The following is a 25,759-nucleotide window of genomic DNA, read 5'->3' as shown; positions in this document are numbered from 1 at the left end:
TGTCATTTTGTACCCCTAATTGCTAATGATGCTGGAGCCAAATTGAGACATTTTCTGAATGGTCTGCGGCCGATCTTACGCAGTGATATTAGGGTGGCTGGCCCTACTACCTATGTTGTTGCTGTTTCCAGAGCTCTAGCAGCAGAGCAAGACCAGCATGATATTGAGCGTGATCGTCAGGGTAAACGACCATTTCAGGCACCACACCGTCCCCCTCAGCCGCAGCATCAGAATAAGAGACCTTTCCACGGTCCACCCAGGAACAGAGGGCCGCAGCAGTAACAGCAGGGACGAGCAGTCCCGAGGACAGTGGAGTATCCAGTCTGTGCCAAGTGCTCACGTCGTCATGCTGGGACTTGTATGTATGGTTCGGGAAAGTGTTACAAATGTGGTAGTACTGACCACATATTGAAAAATTTCCCTCAGAAGAATCTGCCTACCCAAGGCAGAGTTTTTGCTCTCCATGCTACGGAGACTAACCCGGAGACGATGCTCATGACAGGTATCCTAAATCTTTAAGTTGTATTTGAAGTTTAATGTTTTGGGTTAAGTTTTTGAACTTAGAATTTATGATAGGATTGCATGTTCTAATCAGTGTTATTTACAGGAATTTAGGTTAGAAGAACTTTGACCTTTGCATGTCTATAAGCATAGTTCTTGTAAAACTATTGGGTTTAGAATGATATTCCAATCTTTCAGGGAGAATCTTTATAGCCGGTTCAGCTACGAAAGCCTTGATAGATTCAGGGGCTACTCATTCGTTCATTTCAGAAACCTTTGCAAATTCTCTCAAGATCAAGACAATTGGGCTAGACATAGCGTATACAGTAGCATTGCCTTCTGGAGAAGAGATGACAGCTACTAATGTGATCCGAGATATAGACCTTGAACTTCAATGTAATCTTGTGTATGCGGATCTTATCGTTCTGCCGATGCCAGAATTTGATATCATTCTAGGGATGGACTGGCTATTGAGGAACAGAGTTTTGATTGACTTTCAGCGGAGATCTGTTCTAGTCCGACCGCCTGGGATGGAACAATTCTTATTAGAGCCAAACATGCATTTTAATTTACCGCGTATAATACCTTATGTCCAGGCTAGGAAACTAATGCATCGAGGGTGCCGAGCATTTTTAGCTTCTCTGGTATCTGTTCCCGAGACGCCTAAACAGTCAGCATCCGATGTTCCTATTGTCCGGGACTTTCTAGACGTTTTTCCTGATGACGTCTCTGGTTTACCACCTGTGCGAGAGGTGGAATTTTCTATTGCGCTTATGCCAGGTACCACACCGATATCGAAAGCACCGTATCGATTAGCACCGACGGAGATGGCAGAACTCAAGAAGCAGATTCAGGAACTTCTTGACAAGGAGTTCATTCACCCGAGCTTTTCGCCATGGGACGCACCGGTCTTGTATGTGAAGAAAAAGGATGGTTCGATGAGGCTCTGCATTGATTACCGGGAGTTGAACAAAGTTACAGTGAAGAACAAATAGCCACTCCCGAGGATTGAAGATTTATTTGATCAGTTACAGGGAGCTTCGGTATTTTCCAAGATCGATCTGCGTTCTGGGTATCATCAGTTACGGGTGAAAGACGCCGATGTTCTCAAAACTGCTTTCAGGACTCGTTATGGACACTTCGAGTTCCTTGTGATGCCGTTCGGTTTGACGAATGCGCCAGCGATCTTCATGGATCTCATGAATCGCGTATTTCAGCCATATCTTGATCAGTTCGTGATAGTATTCATAGATGATATTCTCATCTACTCAAAGAATCAAGAGGATCATAGCAGACATCTAACCACAGTACTGCAGACCTGGCAAAAGCATAAGCTATTCGCAAAGTTCAGCAAATGCGAGTTCTGGTTAGAGAAAGTGGTGTTCTTAGGCCACGTCGTTTCTAGCAGTGGGATCGAGGTAGACCCGGCGAAAGTTGCTGATAGAATCGTTAAGCGGTTCTCGATGGATGAGTCCAAGAGAGGACATGTACCAATGTGTCATGGCGTATCCCTATCCAAGTCTATGTCTCCCAAGACTGATGCAGAGATAGCGATGCATATGCAATTGGTAGTATCATGTATGGGATGATATCTACACGTCCTGACGTGGCTTTTTCGCTAAGTGGAATGAGTAGATTTTAATCGAACCCTGGTCTTCCACACTGAAAAGCTGTGAAAGACATCATCAAGTAATTGAGAAAGACCAATAAGTTTTTCCTGGTCTATGGGGGTAGAGAACTGAAATTGGAAGGCTTACCCACTCTAGATTCCAAAGCGATATCGATGACTCGAAGTCAACCTCTGGGTTCGTATTCATGCTCAATGGTGTTGCTGTCTGTTGGAAGAGTTCCAAGCAAGACAGTACTACGGATTCCACTACTAAGGCCGAATACATTGATGCATCAGCTGCAGCAAGGAGGCTGTTTGGTTAAGGAATTTCGTCCAAGAGTTGGGCGTCATTCCTAATGGAGTTGCTCTTGTCACGGTGTTTTGTGACAACACAGGAGCCATAGCTCAGGCAAAGGAGCCAAGGTCTCATCAGAAATCAAACAGTGTGTACCTAAGAAAGGTGGGATTACTGTGATCGCTAATGAGAAAAATGAACTTATTCCCACTAGGACTGTTACGGGGTGGAGAGTGTACATTTATTATATGAAGTTGAATTATGCCACCTGTAAAGACCACTTCTCCCTTCCCTTTATTGATAAGATGTTAGAAAGGCTAGCAGGGCATAAGTTCAATTGTTTCCTAGATGGGTATTCGGGGTACAATCAAATCACTATTGCACTTGAGGACCAAGAGAAAACCACCTTCACTTGTCCTTATGGCACTTTTGCTTTCAGACGTAAGCCATTTGGTCTTTGTAATGTCCCTGCCACTTTTCAACAATGAATGCTATATTCAATGGTATGATTGAAACTTTTCTTGAGATATTTATGGATGAATTCTCTATTTTTGGTGCAACATTTGATGAGTGGTTGCAGAATCTTAACTTTGTGTTGATGAGGTGCGAGGAGACAAACCTGGTGCTGAATTTGGAGAAGTGTCATTTCATGGTATAAGAAGAGATTGTGCTAGGACACAAGATTTCTGAACAAGGGATTGAGGTTGATAAGGCTAAAGTGAAAGTCATCAAAAATCTACCACCACCGACATTAGTAAAGATAGTTAGAAGTTTTCTAAGGCACGCTGGTTTTTACCAGCGTTTCATTGGAGATTTTTCTAAAATTGCTAAGCCCGTGTCTTCTCTACTTATGAAATATGTGCCATTTGATTTCAATTCTGACTAACTGTAGACATATGAGAACTTAAAGGAGCGCTTGGTGACATCGCCTGTTTTGGTGGCGCCTGATTAGGATCTATCCTTTGAGGTAATGTGCGATGCTAGTGATACTGCAGTTGGTTCTGTTCTAGGCCAAAGGCGGAACAAGGTATTTCAAACCATATACTATGAAAGTAAGACTTTAGATGAAGTGCAATTGAATTATTCAACAACTGAAAATGAATTACTTGCAGTAGTATTTGCTCTTGATAAGTTCTATTCATACCTTGTTTTGTTAAAAGTCGTTTTTACTGATCACTCTGCACTTAAGTATTTGCTTGCTAAGAAAGAGGCCAAGACACGATTGCTTAGGTGTATTTTACTTCTTCAAGAGTTTGACCTCAAAATAAAAGATAAAAAAGGTGTAGAGAACGTGATAGCTGATCATCTTTCTAGGCTTGACCATATTCTCAAAGAATGTGAAAATGACGAGATAGATGATTAGTTTCCTGATAAACAGTTGTTAGTGATGCAAAATTGTCCATGGTATACTAATTTAGTTAATTTTATTGTCATAGGATCACACCTCCCAAATCTAACATTTCACCAAAGAAAGAAATTCTTTTCGGACGTGAAATATTATTTTTGGGAGGAACCATTCTTGTTCAAAATCTCTGCAGATGCCATGATAAGGAGATGTGTGGCGGATAAAAAGATGGGGTAGATCCTTAGTCACTGTCATGACCCCGAGGTAGGTGGTCATTTTGGACCAACACGAACAGCATCCAAAGTACTTGAATGTGGCTTTTATTGGCCAACTCTTTTCAAACATGCACGTTCATTTGTCCTTAATTGTGATATATGCCAACACACATGTAACATATCTAATCTCCATGAGATGAATTTGAATAACATTATTGAGTGCGAGGTTTTGATGTTTGGGGGATAGATTTAATGGGACCGTTTCCAACATCTTTCAAAAAAAATACATTTTGGTTGTGGTTTATTATGTCTCAAAATGGGTGGAGGCGGAATCATATGCCACGAATGATGCTCTAGTGGTACTGAAATTTTTGAAGAAATATTTTTAATAGATTTGGAACACAACAAGCATTTATTAGTGATGGTGGCACCCATTTTTGCAATAAGCTTTTTGAAAATATTTTGGGCACATACATTGTCACTCATAAGATCTCCTCCCTATAACCCCCAAAAAAATGGTCAAGTTTAGGTGTCAAATCGCGAGATCAAGAGAATTTTGGAGAAGGTTGTAGGAGTGAATCGAAAGGACTGGTCTTTGAGGTTAGATGACGCGCTTTGAGCATATAGAACTGCTTTTAAGACACCTATAGGCATTACACCTTGTAGACTGCTATTTGATAAAGCTTGTCATTTACCTGTTGAGTTAGAGCATAGAGCTTATTTGGAAACTAAAGCGCAGAACTTTGATTGTGCTCTTGCAAGTGAACGTAGGTTGCTGCAATTGGATCAATTAGACGAATTCAGAGGTCAAGCCTATGACCTGACGTTGTCCTACAAAGAGCGTACAAAGCAAGCACACGACAAGCGCATCACGCTGAGAGAATTCGAAGAGGGTGAGGCAGTATTGTCGTATATGAAACATCCACTACTCATTTTCTTAAAACGTGCTAGAAAAATTTTTTTCCTCCTTAATCTCCATAATTCGAAATATACATATATATTTTAAAATACCTTGACACCATTTTTAAAATAAAACAACCACTCATAAATAAATCGTCGTAAAAATATCTTTAACATCACTTAAAATCATAAATCATAACTAGTGCAAAAAACTAGCGTCGGTCATCAGGTTATGTGCACCTTCAATCCAACAAAGTCAACCATCAAGACCTCCATTATGATAATCACTTGCATCAATCACACCTAGTAAGTCTAAAGACTCAACACACCATAATCTTGATAACAAGTAATACATATACAAATTACATACAACAGTGAAAAATACTTGTACTTAAAATATCGTTTTCATGAAGATGCATAAACTTTAAACAATAAATTTTCATAAACATTTTCATGATACATAAACTTTAAACAAAAACATTTTCATAATAATGCATCAACTTTAAACATAAACATTTTCATAAACTTTTCATAAACATTCCTATATCATCATAAACATATTCATATGAACATGCATAACTTAAACCTCAACATTTTTCTTTTTATCATTTCATATCATATATCCTTTCATCATGAGCATATATATTTTTTCTTTTTATCATTTCATATCATATCCTTTCATCATGAGCATATACAGTTTTCCTTTTTATTGGATCAGATCGTTAATTGTGACTTTCCTCTTCCTCAAAAAGTCGATGGATCCATCTCCATGTAACCACAGTACTGGGTGACGGGGACATCAGCGACACTCTCCCCCGTCAACTGAGCCTTGGCCTATCCTCATCGAATGGAAATACGATCGTCGGGCTCCCTCTGGGCCTTCTCCCATAAATGAGCTCTCTCTGGGGTATTTTCCCCCACGATATCCCCATTCATATCCTCATATCCTCAATAGTCACAATTACTTCACCTCCTCCAACGTTTTACATTTTCATCACTTTATAAAAATCATGCATTTAATATCATTTTCTTTTAAAAACAAGCATGCAATATATCTTTTAACTTTATCGTCTCATCAAAAATTCCATAAATAATCATAGAATTTCCATAAACATTTTAGCATATCAAACAGCATTCAGAGCACTGCCATGACGTTTACTAATTTTTAGTTGTAAAATTACTGTTTTACCCCTGGACGTAAAATTTCTCGTTTTTCACTTTTTCTTAATTTCATTGACTCTAACATGTCCCAAACAATTATTTAAGCCTAAATCAAAATTCCCTTAATTTTATTTAGCTTAATACTAGACTTTTTAATTAATCTTTAATTATTCATTTTTAAGGCGTTTTAATCTCGAAAAATTTCAAACTTTAATATAAAATTCCTAAATTCAAAACTTAGAATTTTATATTATTTTAGCCCTCGTGAACCACGAATCGCCCCCCGTGATACGTGTTTCGAATTAGTCTTACCAAGAAGAAACCCTAACCACTCGGCCCTAGCCCCTATGAACCCTCTGGACCACTAGGAACCCTAAGACTCAAACAACAACTCGAAACCACTGCACTGCAACCACTACTGTTCTCGGCCGAGGACCCCTAGAAGACATAGGACTCTTCTATCGCGCCCAGACCCTTGCCAATCAAGTCAGGCCCTCGAACAACTCCTCAAGCACCCTCCTAGGACCCTAACCTCTTGAACTAGCCCAGCCCGAGAGTCCTAGCATGGCTAGGACATGCTAGGACTCCTTCCCTGACCCTCACGAGACTCTAGCCTAGTACTGATCCAACCGAGACACAAGCCAAGCAACAAGCCACAAAACCGAGCCCTAAGTTCAACTTGACAGAATTTGGTTCCAGCTTGATCGTTCCTTGATGTGCAGTGTTTTTGGTGTGTTTTAGGACTCTTTAAAACATGTAAAAATATCCCTCAAACCTATCCTAATCATGGCAGCCCCTTTAGATCATATTAAACATGATTTTGGATGCAATTACAAGCTTTAAAATTGACATATGCCACAAAAAAGAAATTGTTTCATGATGCACTTGTTTTTCATGCAAAAATTCAATAAAATAAAATACTATGGTGTGATAGATGTTTGAAGTAAAGAATATGGCATGCTTTAGCGTATTTAACGCACGAATTCTCATTAACGGTTGCGAAGAACGACGACGAATGACCTTGGTTCGAAACTCCCTTGAAGCTTTCGAAGTTTTCTTTTGAAATATGGAGTGTGTGTGTCGTGTGAATTGTGACGGAGAGAGTTCTGGTGTGAAATCTAAAAGTGGCGTGAGTTTTATGGGGTTTAGGGTAGGGTTTTTGAGTATTTTATAGATAATTAATCACTAAACAAGCCTAGGCCCATTAGTGCTTAATTAAAATATAAAAATTATTTTTTTTAGGAAAGTTTGTGAATTTATTAGCCGGGTTGCCAAAACGTTCGTATTTTTATTGAAAATCCAACACAGATAAAATTTACGTCCCGGAGTATAAAATCACCTCAAAACTCCTTATTTTCAAAAATAAGAAAAAGCATCACCCTTGATTAAAATAATCAAAAACAATTATTTAATAAAAATATTTTATATTTTTCAGCCCTCGGTCTCCGTTTCTCGATCGCAACTCGAATAACCTTTTAAAAATACATTTTAATGCAACCATATAGAAAAATATATTTTTAACCATGTCAATATGCATAACATAATTAATTAATGCAATTAAAACAATTAATTGAAATACACAAGGAATTTATGCATGTGGTTCGCGTGTACCTTCGAATTTTCGAGACGTTACAGTACAATTCCAAGTTGCGTCTATTTCTTGGGAAATTCAAATCAAGGTGGACTGGACCATACATGATTACTAAGGTGTTCCACTCCGAGGCCATAACTTTGAAAGATGGGAAGAATGAATTGTTCATAGCCAATGCTCAACTATTGAAGCACTATTTGGTGGCACGGTGTAGCCACAAATTGGAGTCACTCAATTCTAAAACAATCAGAACTGAGATGGATACACAGTCTAGCTCTAGACTATAAATTGAGAACTAATTTATTTCCCTTCCTAGTCGTAATTTTTTTTATTTATCGATTAATTTGGGTCTTTTTTTAAAGATAGATTTTTTAGTTTTTTTATTATAAAATAAAAAAATAACTAAGAAAATAATTTTCTTGTTCGCGACCGAGCGGTAAAATTATAACGCTCGAGCGCAAACGCCACTTCACGAATACAATTTACAGAGTAGTTGGTGCTCGGCGGTAAATTCTTACCGCTCGTGCGCGACTGAATCTAAATACGATTCTTCCCCTTCTTTTTTTTCATTCTGCGCAAAACCTTTCCCCCGAAACCTATTGTATTCGCCTCCCTCCCCCTTTACAGCTGAAATCGCTTCAATCCGGGCTACAATCGACGTTGGCCTCACTAATCAGCAAGTTTTCCTTGGATTCTACTCTGAAGTACACCATTTTACGCCACAACCCCCACTCTCCGATCACCGTCTACATCAGCATTCACCGTGTCTCCAAAGAAATTTAAAGGTACTCTCGGTTTTTCCTCTTCTTCGTCGTTTGATAGGAGTCGTTTTGTGAATGAGGCTACGAGAATATGGTATGATCATGCTAAATTCAATAGAAATCCGATAGCTGAGAGGGGTTTTCGTAGTCAGATAGAGGATAGACATCTAGGACCTGTGGCGGGTTTGATTCGGAGGGGATGGGAGAATTTTGGGAAGCAACCCAATGCGGCTGTTGTGTCTTTGTTAGAGAATTTACGTAAATGCGGAATAAGGCACAGAAGGTAAAGCATTCGTTCAGGCTAAACTCGTATCATTTGACTCTGTCATTATTAACACGCTGTTAGAAATGGCTTAGGTCAGTGATTCCAAGTTTTAGGTGTTGGTCGTTGCTCACAATTATGCTATAATTCTCGAGACACTGTGTCATCCAGGAGCGGTATGAAAACCACTAGGGGGAGTTGCTTCAATGAAAAATATTTGAAGCCCAAATATTTATTTTTTTAAAGCTCACATTTTCGAAAAAACATTTAAATACTTCGCATGCATGAGCTCTACAGAAAAATATAATATTTAAAAATGACCTTAAATATTTGACAGTAAAAATAGTGTCGTTTATAATAACCAAACTCATAAAAAATTATACGTAAACATAAATGATTAAAAATATTAAAATCATCAACGTATAAAAATGTTCATATCCTCTCAATCTCATAAATCATAATGCGGAAAACATGCGGTCCCCGGGTCGTGTCACCCTATTAGGTCTGCCTACTCAGAGTTCGGCACCTCCAGTCCCCTCAACATCAGGCTCACTTGCATCACACATGCTTAGTGAGTCTAAAGACTCAACACACCTGTACCAGAAATAACAAGTACATATACATAGCACACAGCAGTGAAAAATATCATACTCAACATATACTTCGTGAACTTAAAAGCATGAACATAAACGTGTCGTATAAACTCAAACGTGTCAAGGCATGTCTCAACATGTCATCATATACCAATACATTTTCTTTTAATTGAAATCAGCTCATTAGTTGTGACTTTCGTATCAGCTCTATCGTACCAACTACATTCGATGGATCCATCAATGTATAATCGTGGTACCCGGCGGCAGGGACATCAACGACAGCATTACCCGTCCACTGAGCCTTGTCCTCTGCTCATAATATCTCATGTCATCGTATACATATACATCATTAGTCACAACCAACACCCATCCTTCAAAAACATCTTCATATTCACCACTTAATAAAAACATGCATATATTTAACTTTTTCTTGAAACCAAGCATGCACCGTATTTTTCGTAATACATAAAAATCATAAACATGATGCATAAACATTTAAAACATGATAAAATGTGCTCAGGGCGCTGCTAGAACCAAAATCTCACCCCGGGTGCAAAATGACCATTTTGCCCCTAGAAACCCAAAATGACCATTTTACCCTTGGACCTCTAAAATTTGACCCGAAGCTTACCAAACTCGTTAAAACATCCGAAAACATATTAAAAGTATTTCTTAGACGTAAAATTGAGCATGTTTCAAAACTTAATCGATTCATTTTAAAACTTGGACCGGAGTCCCGGTTTTAACCCGAATCGTCTCGAAACTTAACCAAATTTCTCTCAACTTTTTACCACACCTTATAAACACTTTAACGGTCCTAAAACCTTAAAATCAGACCCTTAAACCTTCGGCTAATAGGGCAGCAAGCTGCTGGAATTTCTCCCCTTCCCATTCACACCAACCCTAGTACACTACCTCCCAATTTTTGCGTCCTAGCCCACAACCGATTGAACCAGTCACGACTCAGCCTTACCTAGACCACCTTAGGGCTTTCTTGAACCCACGCAATCAGTCCCATGCACGCTGGAAATCACAGCTTCTCAGTAGACCTTCAAAATGTTCAAACATGACCTCTCTTCGACTCAACTCCCCAGTGTGGCCCTAGAGTCAAGACCAACGATGTTCAAGCTCTTCCAGATCGTGACTCAGACTCATCAGAGACAAGTCCACGGCCTGGAGTTGCCCTCACCCCTTCGGCTTCACCTTTGGTCTGAGACACAACCCAAAACAAGGCACCACTCACGCAACTTCTCGGCTTTCAACCCAAGGCCGAGCACGCCCTCGAATTTCTCCCTTAAATGACCCTTACCTACATATACAACCTTTTCATCTCGACAACCAGTGGACCCTTGCACGAAAATCCATGAAAACGTGAATGAGCATAAAAAAAAAACACGATAAATCATGCAGAAATCATCACCGAGGAACACACACAATCAGATCGGAAGTTTTACATATTACCACACAAAATTTACACATATTAACAGTGTGAATGATGATCAAGGGAAGAACATGCGTGCCTTGATGAATTCTACGCAAGAACGTCGAAGAACGATCGGGAAATTGCCGGGTGAATTTTTCTTTAATGAAAGATGCTTGGCCGAAGCTTTGCTGCTATGGGAGTGCTGAAATGGAGAGAATATTGCTGAGTGGAAGGGGTGTTGGCTAGTGGGGGATTAGGTTTAGGTTTAGCGAGTGTTTATGTATTATTAAATAAGCTCAAAAATAGGCCCAACAAGTCCAAACACACTCTCGAAAAATATTTTATTTTGGTAAGTTTTTGGAAAGATTACCTGAACCTTCGAAAATTCCCTCGATTTGGAAAGATTACCTGAACCTTCGAAAATACCCAACAAAGCCCATTTCTTGAAAAATACATTTAAAACATCGTATATTAATTAATAAAAATTAATCATGTAACAGAAATAATTTTCCAGATAATTCTACGATCTCCGTTACTCGTTCGAGCGCGAAATGAATCTAGAAACCCTAATGCACGAACTTCTAAAATTTCATGAAATAAATTCTATCATGCAATAATTATGCATAAAATGCATAAAAAAAAATTAAACACATAATTAAGTAAAATCCTAGATTAAATGCATTCAGGTTACGTGAATTAAATTCCTGGACCTTACAGCAGTGGTGCTTTTTGCTTTGACTGAGGGTTATGATAATGATGTTGGGAAACTCATTAACTCTCAAATTCAAATGAGTATTTACAGCAGTCATATTGGTCTATTTTTTCCCGCTATTATCTCTGAGTTGTGTGCTAGGACGGGAGTTGTTCTCCGTGATGAAGGAATGGCTACAGCCAATGAAAGCCATTTGTGTGGAGGACCTACAAAAGAAGAGTGCTAAGCGGCAACTTGATTTTCCCACTCGTGAAGGGGTGAAAGTGGATTGAGCACCGCTGCACCGCGACGACTACAGCAAAAACCCCGAATGCGGTCTTTAATGACCATTTTTCCTACGTGGAGTCTATGATGCGCACCATGCTCATCCAAGGGGGCGCTGACCCATTGGCCACACCACCGCAGCCGTCGTTCATTCGCCTGTTCCAGTTCAAATATGACTATCAGCCTCACGGGGATGAATCTAGGGTACCATCGCCAGAACAAGAGGAGGATGAGCCTTGATCAGGGGAGTTTACTATTTCCCCTTCTTTTTCTTTTCTGTTTCATTATGTTTTTGTCATCTCTGTTTCATTATGTTTTATGCAATGCATTATTGTCTGTGTTTAGTTTGTGCTTGTTTAAGTCATTTGTTGCAATGGGGACATTGCACACACTTAGTATGAGGGTGTTGGGGGTTAGTCAGTTGTGTATTGCATATTGTCAATTGATGGTGAAACAAGTATGTTGTTGGCCGATGATGATTTGGATTGATGACTTATGGGCTTATTGGTCTTGTCACTCATTATTGATACCCCATTTGATAAAAGCATGAATTTTGGCTTGAATATTGAATTTTCATATGCACATACAATGGGTTTCGGTAGTTGTATGAATGATAGTTGATTTTAAAAGTTTGTGGGAGAAATTGGAGAGACATTAGATGTGAGTAGAACTTGAACAAATGTCTGTAGAAATGAGTGACAAACCAGTAACACGAACTCGAGTAGAAAGCCTCTGTGAACCTGAAGTGGGATAACCTTTTTCCCAATCGTGCATAGAGCCTGAAAAATTATTCCTTGGGCCAAATAAAGTTACATGTCATATATTCAGATCATAGGAAGTACACATGGGAAAATTATGCACTTATCCAAAAAAAATAGAAGAGAAATTCAAAAAGAGATGTAAGGTGGGGGGAGCCAAAAAGGGGAATGAAATTCCATCCCTAGGATGGAAAGATGGAAATGTAAGGAGTTGAGGAATTTCAGATAAAAATTATGAAAAGTTCATAATGAAAATGATCAGTGTACTCTTAATCTTTTTGGACCACTTGAACGCATTTTGACAATACCTCTCTAAACATCACTGTGCAACCATGAAATTCTATTGCATCGTGTTTACTGGTTGGTCACAAATGGAAACGGAATTCAGGAGAGTGAAAACTGACATTGAATTATTGATTTGGTGACTCACATGATTTGATAATGAATTTATCTGAAGTGCAAGCTATTATAACCCACATACCGCATACACGCGCATGTTTATATTCAAGTAAAATTGTGATATGGTGATGTAAAGGGGTGTGAATGAATGTTGTGATGTGACTGATGAGATGTATATCAAAGACCCACAAAAGCATGAGACATAAGCTTGTTGTGTCACCATCGAGTTGTTTTTTTTCAGTATTTTTACTTCATTTGGTGTCTTGTTTTGTGTCGTTGTCATGGTCTATAACCTATTTTTCTTGAGGGCAAGAAATAGGTCAGTATGAGGTGGTTGATGTGTGTCGTTTTTACATGTTTTATTGCATTAGTTTTGTATGTGTTTGCATGAGAGGTGTGTGTGAATTTCATATACATTTTGTTCATTTTAAACATATCATATGCATATGACCTTGTCTCACTCCTAATTGATAAATTACTAGGTAAAATGGTCGAGAAACTGAAATAGGGGGAGAGTATAAAAACTAGAAGAAAGAGATGAGAATTTGGCAGATAGGATGGCGCTCGGGCAGTAGGATCTTACCGTTAGAGAGCGAGGAGTGCTTTTCCAGCATGGAGGCAGAAGGGTTGGCGCTCGGGCAGTATAATTTGACCGCTCGGACGCGAGTGCTGCTAGTTGAACGAAGCGGGACAGACGGGTCGGCGCTTGGGCTTTAGAATCTTACCGCTCGAGCATGATTCATATTTGGAAAAAATTTGTGCGCGTGATTTCTTTTCATCTGGGAAAGGCTTACAAGTGTGGCTGGAAAGTGGCATATGGGCCAGATTAGGGCAAAATAAAAAAGAACTTTTCAGCAGCCATTGAAGCTTGGAGGAGAAAAAATCTTGAAGTTGAAGAATTTCAAGATTTCTGAGCAACGACTTCTTGTTTTCGCCAAGTCTAGTATCTCTAGTTTAGAACTTCTTGTTTAAACATTGTTTTGCATACTTTTATCATGAATTATAACAGTTAAATTTTCATATTTGTTGGGATTTAAGAGGATCCTACCCTGGAACCGTGTTTAGTTGATTTAACTATCAACTTTTGATTTATTCTTAACTATGCTATTGTTTTTCATTGCATTATTATAGAGTAGCTAACTTTAATAATATTCTCATATTGCGATGAGATCGAGAGAATAACTTGCGATAAGAACGAGTAGCATAGTCCATGGATTTACAATTTGCATAGAAATATGAAATCGGTTACACGTTGATAGTCGTAGTCCAATAGGTCGAAAGCTAGGGGATTTCATAGAGCGACATGAAATTCACGCTTGATAAATAATTAAAGAGATTTAATTACTTCACTGTGTTGAATTAGTTTGCCATAGCTCGAGATGACGTGTTCAATTGGTTAGGAAATCCTGTCAAAAGTGTGGATAGATGTCGAATCGAATTAATTAAATTAACGAGAGATAGGTGAACCGAGCATTGAATCCTTAATTGATCATCTTAGCTTATTCATTTCATCATCTCATCGTTGAATCATTTAGTAACTATTTATTTAGCAATTCTATTAGTCAGTAATTATTAAAATCATCGTTGCTAAAATTTTAATAATTGGAAATAATAATTGTGAAATACAGTCTTTGGAAAAACGATACGTGTACTCGTGTATACTGTATTATTACTTGACATCGTGCACTTGTGATTATATCGAGCTTTAATTTTATTGACTTTTTACCGAGGATTTTGATGAAACTTAAAATTAATAATTTATTATATGTTAAAACCTGTATTTTAAAATTTAAGTTTCATAAAAATTATAAAATTATGTTATTTTAGTATTGTTTGTTTATATTTAAATGTCTTACTAAATATGTTTTATTTTTAGGTTTTCTACGTGTTGGTAAAATAATGATAACTCAAGCTACAAAACTTAAATGGAAGTGATTCAAAACATGTTTGGAATCCTTGAGAAATTATCTACAACTTTTCAGAAGACATGAAGGCCTAAAAAGTTCATCAAGATGATCAAATTGTGCAAATATCAAAAGGAGAATATATTTACTTTTACTATGACTAGCTTATAGTAAAAAAAATCATTAATAATTCAATATTTAACCAAATGAGGTGAACCAAATGGCCAAATTCATCTACAGACAATGCCCTACATGTTTTTTGTTTTGAACAAAGTCAAATTCGGAGATTAAAGTCGTGGAAAATAGCATTGAAAGAAGGGTCATGGAATTGAAGTTGGAGGAGGCAAAAACTACTATTATAACTACATGGCATTAAAAAATTTTTTGACCATTTCTCTCATTTTTTCTATAAATAGAGGCATTGTGCTAGCTTGAGGATCATTCTATCCCATTGTAAAATATAGTGTGTTTGTTAAAAGTTCTAAGTTCCAATATATTTTTCATTTTCCCAAATATGAGTGTTGACCAAAAGTAAGCTCATGGAAAGCTAAATATATTATGTCAAGGTGAAGAGGATAATTTCTTGGTGAAGTAAGATTGTATATTTTGTATATTCTTTATTTATTTCATTTTATTTAGCTAACTTCTTTTTATTGTAGGTATAAAAATGAATTATTTGTTGTTATCAATTTACATCAAATGCTTGATACCATTGAAGTGATTATCTTGATTTGTTGTTCAATTTTGATACAATAAATATTTCATCAATTATTTTATATATATATATATTTATTTATATAATTATATCATATATTTCATTTAGACGATAGCGTGGCTCTGCCGGTTGTTCTAAATGCAATATTATGATTTAATACTAACATCTAACAATCTAACATTTACTTTATAGCAACTGAATTTTACTTTACCGCCACTAACTTTTACTTTACCGCAATTAACTTTTATTTTTCGCATTTAACTTTTACTTTCCCGCAACTAACTTTTACTTTATCGCAACTAACTTATTAAATCATATATTTCATTTAGGAAATAGTGTGGCTCTGCCGGTTGTTCTAAATAAAATATAATGATTTAAATTAACATTTACTTTATGCAATTATATATTTATATATAATCATAGGTACCATATATAAAATATCGGTTAATTCGATATTTTCTATAGTGTGAACTATATTGTATTATGTGTGTGTTTAAATATTTAATTTTCTTGGAACCATTAATTATGGTAGTTTCCTTTGTTTTACTTTTAGTTAAACAATATTACATAAACCAAAAATAAATCTTTGAGCCTTGACAAATTTATAATTTGTGTAAACCTCATTCTTGAATTTGGTAATTTATAAATTAATAATTTTAAATTTAAAATAATCTCTCTGTGGATCGATCTTGTACTCACGAAATATATTACTTGCAAACAACCAACACTTGGGTGAATTATAATTTAATTAGTAGCAGATTTCACAGTGTAAGTTTTGCTCGATCAGAAAGTTTTGGATTATTTTTGACATTAAAACGGTCAATCCGCCTTGCTGGACGCTTTCCCAATCCCTACTTATTTTGAGCCTTGCTGACAATGAGGCTCGTCAGCTAAGCTTGTTTCAATTAGGCCGAGCCTTGCTGATTTCATCTTGTGCAGAATCAACAACTTCATCGTAGTTTATCAGCTTCTTAGACTCCAATTCAAACTTTGACTTATGAATATGATTTGTATATCATCGATCGTCTTATATTTTTAATGTATAGTGAATCGTTCCATTTTGATAAACGAATTGATCAGGATTACAAAAATACCGCAACTTCTCGTTCAATTTGGTTTATATTTATTCATTTTGTCAGCTGGTTCTTTGCATCAACATTGTGTGATATATCATCAAAACACTATAGCTCGCCAAACTTTCAGTTTAGCTAAATTCGAGTTTCAGCTTCGATATTGTGTTAGCAACTTCACATGTGAGTAAATGGGTTTTATGTTTATTCATTTTGTCAGCTGGTTCTTTGCATCAACATTTTGTGATATATCGTCGAAACAATATAACTCGCCAAACTTGAACTTTTGCTAAATTCGAGTTTTAGCTTCTATATTGTGTTAGCAACTTCACATGTGAGTAAATATGTTAAAAACACAATAAAAGTTTTGTTATCATCAAAATAAAGATCGATAGTATTTCTAAATCTAACAATCTCCTGTTTTTTCATGATCACGAAACTTGGATAAAAATCATTCGAACTAACATATTTCTCCTTTTTTTCATAAATCAAAAAACTTGGATCATCTCAACTAACATATCATCCAAAGAAGAAGTTTTAAAATAAAAATATGTTAGTGAATTTCTTCCTAAGTTGAAGAAGGGATGACATAAAATTTTTTATCACCGAACATCCATAAATATTTGTCTCACTAACTTTAAGTACTTTACATTATTGTCTATCTTTTATCCAACCGTAACTTGTTATAAGTTGCTTTCTTTTAAGATATACCTTATCACTAGTCAAACCGGACCGTTTTAACACTTAATTATTTTTAGTGGTCTAGTGAAGTTAACTGTTCAAGAATATTTGTGAAACGACCTCGACTTTTTTAAAAAAACTAATCATAAATCATAAACTATAAAATTAATAAACTAAAGCTACTTAACATTATCATGAATCATAATAAATTAATATTTATGAAATCTCAAGTGCATAAAATAAATCCTAAATTATCGACTAACCAAAACTCTTAAATTGACCTTTAAAAAGATCAACTAACAATAAAATAAAGCAAAAAATATCTCTAATAAAATCATTAACATAATGCTTAAATCATTTATCTAACAAGCTAGTACGGAAACATAAAGACCATCGGGTGTGTACTGTTGTACTCGATCCGCTCAATCGTTAGCACCTCCCATAAATCATCAAATCCCGCATCATACAAACCTAGTGAGTCTAAAGACTCAGCACGTTCTAAACATGGATATCAAATAATACATATACAATCACATATATTAAAAATCATACTTTTATTTAAAATAGCTTTTGAACATAAATAAACCAATTAGAATCATTTAAGCATAATTAAATCATAAATCGTTAAATCAAATTTAAATAACTTCGAGCATAAATAAATCCTTAAAAAACAGCTTTAATCATCATCATAAAATCATTTTAATCGTAGAGCTTTCAATCATATATCATTTTGGGTGAAGTTTGATCCTTGAAAGTGACTAGCTTTTATCCTCCGGTCGACTGATCAGTCTTCAACTCCACATGGCCCATGGGGGTGAGCACTAGGCACCACCGTGGAAATACAATCGTCGGAGTCCCTCTGAGGTCTTTTCCCATACACGAAGTCCCTCTGGGATCTTGGCCCGTAAACTGAGTCCCTCTGGGCCTTGGCCCTCACTTCATCCCAACAAAATTGTAAGTTCGATGTCCTCATATAAACAGATCCCCCACAAATCATATATCATATGTCACAGTCAATTCACATCCCTTCAAATATTTTTCTTTTTCTTTAAAAAATCATAAAATGACATAAATTTCCAAAAATAGCATTTTAGACAGTAAAAATTGCACAGCTTTACCATTAATAATAAAATAAAATTTTATCATCAAAATCATCATTTTAAATCAAAAAAAATCATTTAACATGCATTATGATCTTTCGGGACGCTGCCAAGCTTTTTCGTATTTTCCCAAGTGTAAAATTACCGTTTTGCATCTAGACGTAAAAATTTTCGAATTTAAATTTTTGAATGAAATAGACTTATTCTAAATAATTATTTAAGCTTAAATATAATTTTCCATAATTTTATTAAACTTAAATCTAGGCGTTTCAATTAATTCTTTAATTAACGTTTCGGAGGCGATTAAATTCCTGATAAATCCAAAACTCATTATTTTGATCCCAAATTTTAAACATAACATTTTTATTACCTACTCTACCCTTGTGAGCCATGATCCACACCCGTGGACCCATGGTTCCAATTTTCCTTATTAAATTCGAAATATGACCCTTAACCGAACAACCCGAGCCATCTCCCAATTTGCTCGAGCCACACCCAAGCCACCTCAAGCCAAACCCTAGCCAAACCACCTAGGCACCCTCCTGACCAAGCTAAGCCCAAAGAACCGGACTCATACTCTCCTGGAACCAAGCTACAAAATTTTCGCATGAATGAAACTCACGCAAATAAACTCCAAGTGACTCTAGGACTCTTATAGCCGAGCCCACCTGACCCTAACCATCCCTGGACGACGCCCAGACCAAAACTAGACCAGCCCAGACCCTAGAACCCACGCGCGAGCCACCTGGATCAGAAGACAGCAGCCGCACGTTAGCTTCCCTCACGGTTTCAAGTTTTGGCTCGAGCCACAAAGCACCCAGCCACTCTAGCCCATACCCTGACCCCTGCCCATCACCCTAGGACCCTGATGGACCTACATAGCTCGCCCAAGCCTCAGCAGCGTGCATCCTTGGCCGCTGCTATACACACGCACGCGTGGGGGAGAGTCCCACTTCACATGGACTCTTCCCCAGCCCATGAATCGAGCCCTAGCCCTCCTAGGACTCTTCCCAAGACCTCACCATGACCCCTAGGACCCAAGCTCCAGACCTGGTCGAAACACCTTCCCCCATGCATAAGAACCGAGTTCCTTGAATTGTACAATCCAACCAAACCCATGGTTCCTGTCTTTGCTTCTTGTCCAGCATGTTTTCTATTAGATTTTATCATGTTTTAACCAATAATCTTTCATATAAAATCCTAATTTGGCAGCGTACTCGTTGTATTCAAAAAGTTTTTCATAAAAGCGCAAAAACGTCGTATGAAAGTTCTACCGTAAAAATTATCGAGTACCTATTTTAATCATGTATAAGCAATTAAAACACACATATTATAAATTTTATGATGTTTAAAAGGGTTTAGGAAACGTGTCTTTGCGTTTATAACGCTCGAATATACGATATTTGGCGAGGGTGCGACGTTGGACGACCGGAAGACGAAGAACACAAGCTTTTCTTCCTTCCTATTTTTTGAATTTATTGTGTGTGCAAGATTTCTTTCGGCTGATAGGTTGTTGAATTGTGAGGTTTAAAAGACCTAGTACACTTATTTATAATTAAATAACAAGTTAATGGGCTTTGGTTTTGGGCTTGCAAGCTTAAGGGTAAATGAGCCTACTTAAATTAATTAAATTTGGCCAAATAACACTTAATTAATTAAATAATAAAAGTTTATTAAATATTTTTCTATAAAATAATATTTTTGATCTTTTAAAACTCTTTGTTTTCCCAAAACCGGCTTCCCTGGAAAAATCGAGCTCGACTCGTAAAATAATTCGAACTCCAACATTTTTAGGAAATTTTAAATCATATTAGGAAGCCTTGCACATATTTAAAGAAAAATACATATTCTTGTCTTGGTCGTCCCTGTTCTCCTTTCCCCTGCCTATTATCGAATATTCGGATAAATTCCTTAATTTCATGTAATCGTGTCATATAATCATTTAATCATATAATAAATAGCATGCAAGCATTTAAAATCAATTAATTAAAACAATTAAGCAATTAAAATAGTTTGCATGCATGTGGTTTACGTAGATTGATTTTTCGGACGTTACAATTCTCCCCCTTTAAATTGAATTTCGTCCTCGAAATTTTCCTTGACTTGATGATTGCAAAACTTATATTCCCTTAACCCCCCCAAACTTAACCTCTAATTTAAATCTTACTCTTCAATTCGGTCCTCAGAATATTGAAAATTGCAATTCTAACCCAAAAATTTCCCAAAGTGGACTCCTAAATCTGGCTAAAGTAGTGCATGCACCCTATTCTTCTCTATGTTCTTCAATATCCCAATCAATTCCACTACCCAACATGCATTAATCATTTTACATGAAGCATGCAACTAACATTTATATCATATATCAAAAAAGCATTTAAAAGAATTTTAGTATATAAAATGTAAAGCAGTAAAAACTCACATATTTGAGTCGTGACATCTTGAGTTTCTTGAAGTGATAGTACACAATACTTTGGGAAAAACCTTGACTCTGATACCAACTGAAACGACCTCGATTTTTTTTAAAACTAATCATAAGTCATAAACTCGAAAATTAATAAATAAAGCTACTTAACATTATCATGAATTATAATAAATTAACATTTATGAAATCTCAAGTGCATAAAATAAATTCTAAATAATCGCCTAACCAAAACTCTTAAATTGACCTTTAAAAAGATCAACTAACAATAAAATAAAACATAAAAATATCTCTAATAAAATCATTAACATAATTCTTAAATCATTTATCTAACAAGCTAGTGCGGAAACATAAAGGCCCTCGGGTGTGTACTGCTGCACTCGATCCACTCAATCGTCAGCACCTTCCATAAATCATCAAATCCTGCATCATACAAACCTAGTGAGTCTAAAGACTCAGCACGTTCTAAACATGAATATCAAATAATACATATACAATCACATATATTAAAATCATACTTTTATTTAAAATAGCTTTTGAACATAAATAAACCAATTAAAATCGTTTAAGCATAATTAAATCATAAATCGTAAAATCATTTTAAAATAACTCCGAGCATAAATAAATCTTTAAAAATTATTTAAAAATAACTTTAATCATCATCATAAATCATATATCAAAAAATAATTTTAATCGTAAAACTTTCCATCATATATCATTTTGGGTGAAGTTTGATATTTGAAATTGACTAGCTTTTATCCTCCGGTCGACTGATCTGTCTTCAGCTCCACATGGCCCATGGGGTGGGCACTAGTCTCCACCGTGGAAATATGATCGTCGGGATCCCTCTGAGATTTTTTCCCATACACGAAGTCCATCTTGGGCCTTGGCCCGTAAACGGAGTCCCTCTAGGGCCTTGGCCCGTATATGGGCTCCCTCTGGCTCTTGGCCCTCACTTCATCCCCACAAAATTATAAGTTCATCGTCTTCACATAAACGAATCCCCCACAAATAATATATCATATGTCACAGAAAATTCACATCACTCAAAATATTTTTTCTCTTCTTTAAAAATCATAAAATGACATAAATTTCCAAAAATAGCATTTTAGACATTTAAAATTTCATAGCTTTACCATAGATCATAAAATAACATATTATCATCAAAATCATCATTTTAAATCATAAAATATTATTTAAAATGTATTATGATCTTTCGGAACTCTGCCAAGCTTTTTAGTATTTTCTCAAGTATAAAATTACCGTTTTGTCTCTAGACGTAAAAATTCTCGAATTTAAATTTTTCTCACTTTTAATGACATGGAATTTTTCTAAATAATTATTTAAGCTTGAAAATAATTTCCAATAATTTTATTAAGATTAAATATAGGCGTTTCAATTAATTCTTTAATTAACGTTTCGTGAGGCGATTAAATCCCGAATAAATCCGAAACTCATTATTTTGATCCCAAATTTTAAACATAACATTTTTAGTACCTACTCTACCCTTGTGAGCCATGAACCACACCCATGAACCCATGGTTCCAATTTTCATTATTAAATTAAAAATATGACCCTTAACCGAACAACTCGAGTCATCTCCCAATTTACTCGAGCCACGCCAGAGCCACCTCAAACCAAACTGTTGGAAACTAAATTCCGGCGTTTGACAAAATATGAACCAACTGAAAATACGAACCAACTGATCGAGTAAACTGAACTCAGCAACTGGACTTAACAACTGAAATCAGCTGATCTAATAAAGAAGACTGATCAGTTGGAAACTGATCAGTTGATATATTCAGCTGTATGCTAAGCACCATTCAACTGAACATGTCTCGGGAAAGAACATTCAACTGTCAAGAGACATAGAAGATTGCAACGCTGCACTTCAATCAATACAGCTTAGAAAAACGCATTTCGGCGAAAGCAATTAAGACGCCGCATCACAATAAATGAAGCAAACAATGTCCAAGGAATAATCAAGTAGAAATCAACGGATACAAAGATTCAAATTCATCTCAAGTTACCGTTGGAGAAAAGAAGCTTATAAATATGACAGAAGAACAGCTGAAGAAAAGTGAGTCAACACTATTCAAAAGCTTGTTGTCACTCTGTCAAAATCTTAGCTCATTCTTACTTGATATATTCGTAGCAGTTAAGGCTACAATTTGAGCACACTAGCAAGTTGTAATAATCGTTGAAATTCGATAGTGCTAAGATCAGTTACGCACTGAGAACATTCTGTTAAACTAAGAGTTTCAGTTTTTGGCAGTGTTAAGTCCAAACTGAAGTGGGTCGGTACAATTCTTGTATTTGATCAAAGTCTTTTAGTGGATATCCTATCCTTGAGATAGAAGGGGTGATGTAGGAGTAATTATATTCTCCGAACATCCAGAAACAACCCTTGCCTACTTTATTTCAGTTTCGTATTCTATCTTTCAGTCAGTTATTTTCCGCAACTACTTTAGTTTAACTGATTGTCATTGACCAACAAGATTCCGAGAATCAGTTTGTCACCAAACTGAACTCAAAATTAGAAAAGACCAGTTTTAACTGTGAGTGTTTAAAAATGCTGGACAAAGTAACCTTCAGCAAAATAAAAATGTGTAAGACAGCCAAAGAAATTTGGGAAAAGCTGATCCAGCTGTGTGAAGGAAATGATCAAACCAAAGAAAATAAACTTTCTGTTGCAGTGCAAAAGTTTGATAACATCAAAATGAAAGCAGGAGAATCGATGTACGAGTATGATGAAAGAGTAAGCAGTATCATCAATGAGCTAAATGCACTTGGAAAAGTGTATACCAACAAAGAGATTGCACTGAAGGTAATAAGAGGTCTTCCCAAGGAATGGGATGTCAAGACCATGGCAATGAGGGAGTCCAAAGATCTGAACCAAATCGAACTTCATGATCTGTTTGCTGATTTAAAGGCCTATGAATTTGAGCTGCAGACCAGAGAAGGAGAACCATCTACCTCTGCAGCCACAACTGCTCTAGCTGCTGTCAGAACTGAACCAATCAGTTCAGTCGAAAAATCAGCTGATCAGTTGAGTAATTATGCTATGTCATTGTTCATTAAAAAATTTGGAAGGTTCATGAGAAAGAATCAAGGGAACTTCCAGAAGCCATACCAAAGGAACAATTCCAAAGATGAACCAAATGCCTGCTATAACTATGGCAAATCAGGTCACTTCATTGCTGATTGTCCTAAACCCAAGAAGGACAGTCAAGGCTCAACTGATAGAAAAAAGAAATCATATGAACGCAAAAGAAGACCCAAGGAAGATAAGTAGGTCTTCAGAAAGAAACACGAGGTACTCTTAACTGAAGAAAACAAATCTAAATGGGCAGAAACTGACAGTGAAGAGTCGGAACCAGAAAGCTCATGCAGTTCTAGTGATGATGAGGAAGTAAAGTGCTTGATGGCTAATGATGCAGCAGAAGAATCATCTAGCCAACAGGTATTTGATTTCAGCTCAACTGATTTCACACAAGAAGAACTCATTCTAACACTATATGATATGGTAAATGAGTATCAAAAGCTTGCATCATCATTTGAAGAAATCAAAGCAAAGCAAACTGATCCCACAGACAATAAAACCAAAACTGATGAATCAGTCGATGGGTTGAGTCTAAAAGGGAAATTGCTGAGTTAAAAGCAGAAAGAAACAAAAATCAGTCATTAATACAGAAGTTGATGCTTGAAAACTCAAAACAAACTGAGCTTATTCAGTCTTGGAACAAATCATCTATTGCACTAAATGAGATGCAGATTTCACAAAAATCAGCTTTCTGATAAAACTGGTTTAGGGTTCAACACTCAAGGAAAAATCTATTTAAATGATACTCAACCAAAGCTAACAATAGACAAAGGGAAATACATTCACTTTGTCAAATCAGCAGTGGTACAAGAACAAATTGAGCCCAGTAAACTTATTGAGCAACCTACTGAGAATATGAACAAGGCTAGAAGATATGGGATTGGTTATAGTAAAAAATTCTCAACTGATTCACAAAGTCAGTCATCAAAGAGATTTTAAAAAACTATTTGAATGGCTATTCCAATTACTATAAGTGCAAGCCAGTTCAGAAGAGATATAGACTGAACAATCAGTTGAATAAGGCTAAAACACATATTGTATCATCCGTACACTACACAAGCACACAAAAGCCGAGAAAAACCATTTGGAATACAGCTACTGGAAAGTCTGTTAGACTAATCCAAGTATGGGTTCCTGAAGGACTAATCAGTTCAGGACCCAAATAGATATGGTTACCAAATTATATTATGTGTGTGACTGCAGGTAACAGGTAAAAACAAGAACTCAATATGGTATTTGGACAGTGGATGTTCGCGACATATGACAGGAGATGCAAGTGTGCTATCTCAACTGATCATATACAGTGATCCAAATATCAGTTTTGGAGACAATTCCAAAGGTAGAACTGTGGGTAAGGGTAAGTTTATCCATGGTAACTTTACTTTTAAAGATGTTCTATTAGTAGAAAACCTGAAGTATAACTTGATCAGCATCAGTCAGTTATGCGACAGAGGATTCTCAGTACATTTTGACAAAAACTCATGTTCAGTCAAAACTTCAACTGATGAAATCATACTAACTGGCAAACGTTGTGAAAACACATATAAAATCAGTTGGAATGATCAAACTTATCCACCAGTTTGTTTTATTGCTTCCAAATCATCTAAAAACTGGTTGTGGCATAAGAGACTAAACCATTTAAACTTTAAAACCATTGCCTATCTGAGTAAACATGAACTTGTAACTGGTTTGCCCAAAATAGACTTTTCAAAAGAAAAACTTTGCTCAGCATGTCAGTATGGTAAACAAGTACGATCTTCTTTTAAAAACAAGGGTTGTAAATCTTCATCCCGATGCTTAGAACTGTTGCACATGGATCCCTTTGGTCCTATACCAGTCATGAGCTTAGGGGGAATGAAATACACCTTGGTAGTCGTAGATGATTTTTCAAGATTTACTTGGGTTATTTTTCTCAAATCTAAAGACCATACTGCTTCACAACTGATAAAGCTCTTCAAAAGACTTTTAAATGAAAAAT

This window comes from Primulina tabacum, chromosome 10 (genome assembly GCF_025594145.1).
Source record: "Primulina tabacum isolate GXHZ01 chromosome 10, ASM2559414v2, whole genome shotgun sequence".
Classification (NCBI taxonomy): Eukaryota; Viridiplantae; Streptophyta; class Magnoliopsida; order Lamiales; family Gesneriaceae; genus Primulina; species Primulina tabacum.
This window is presented reverse-complemented; position numbering follows the sequence as displayed.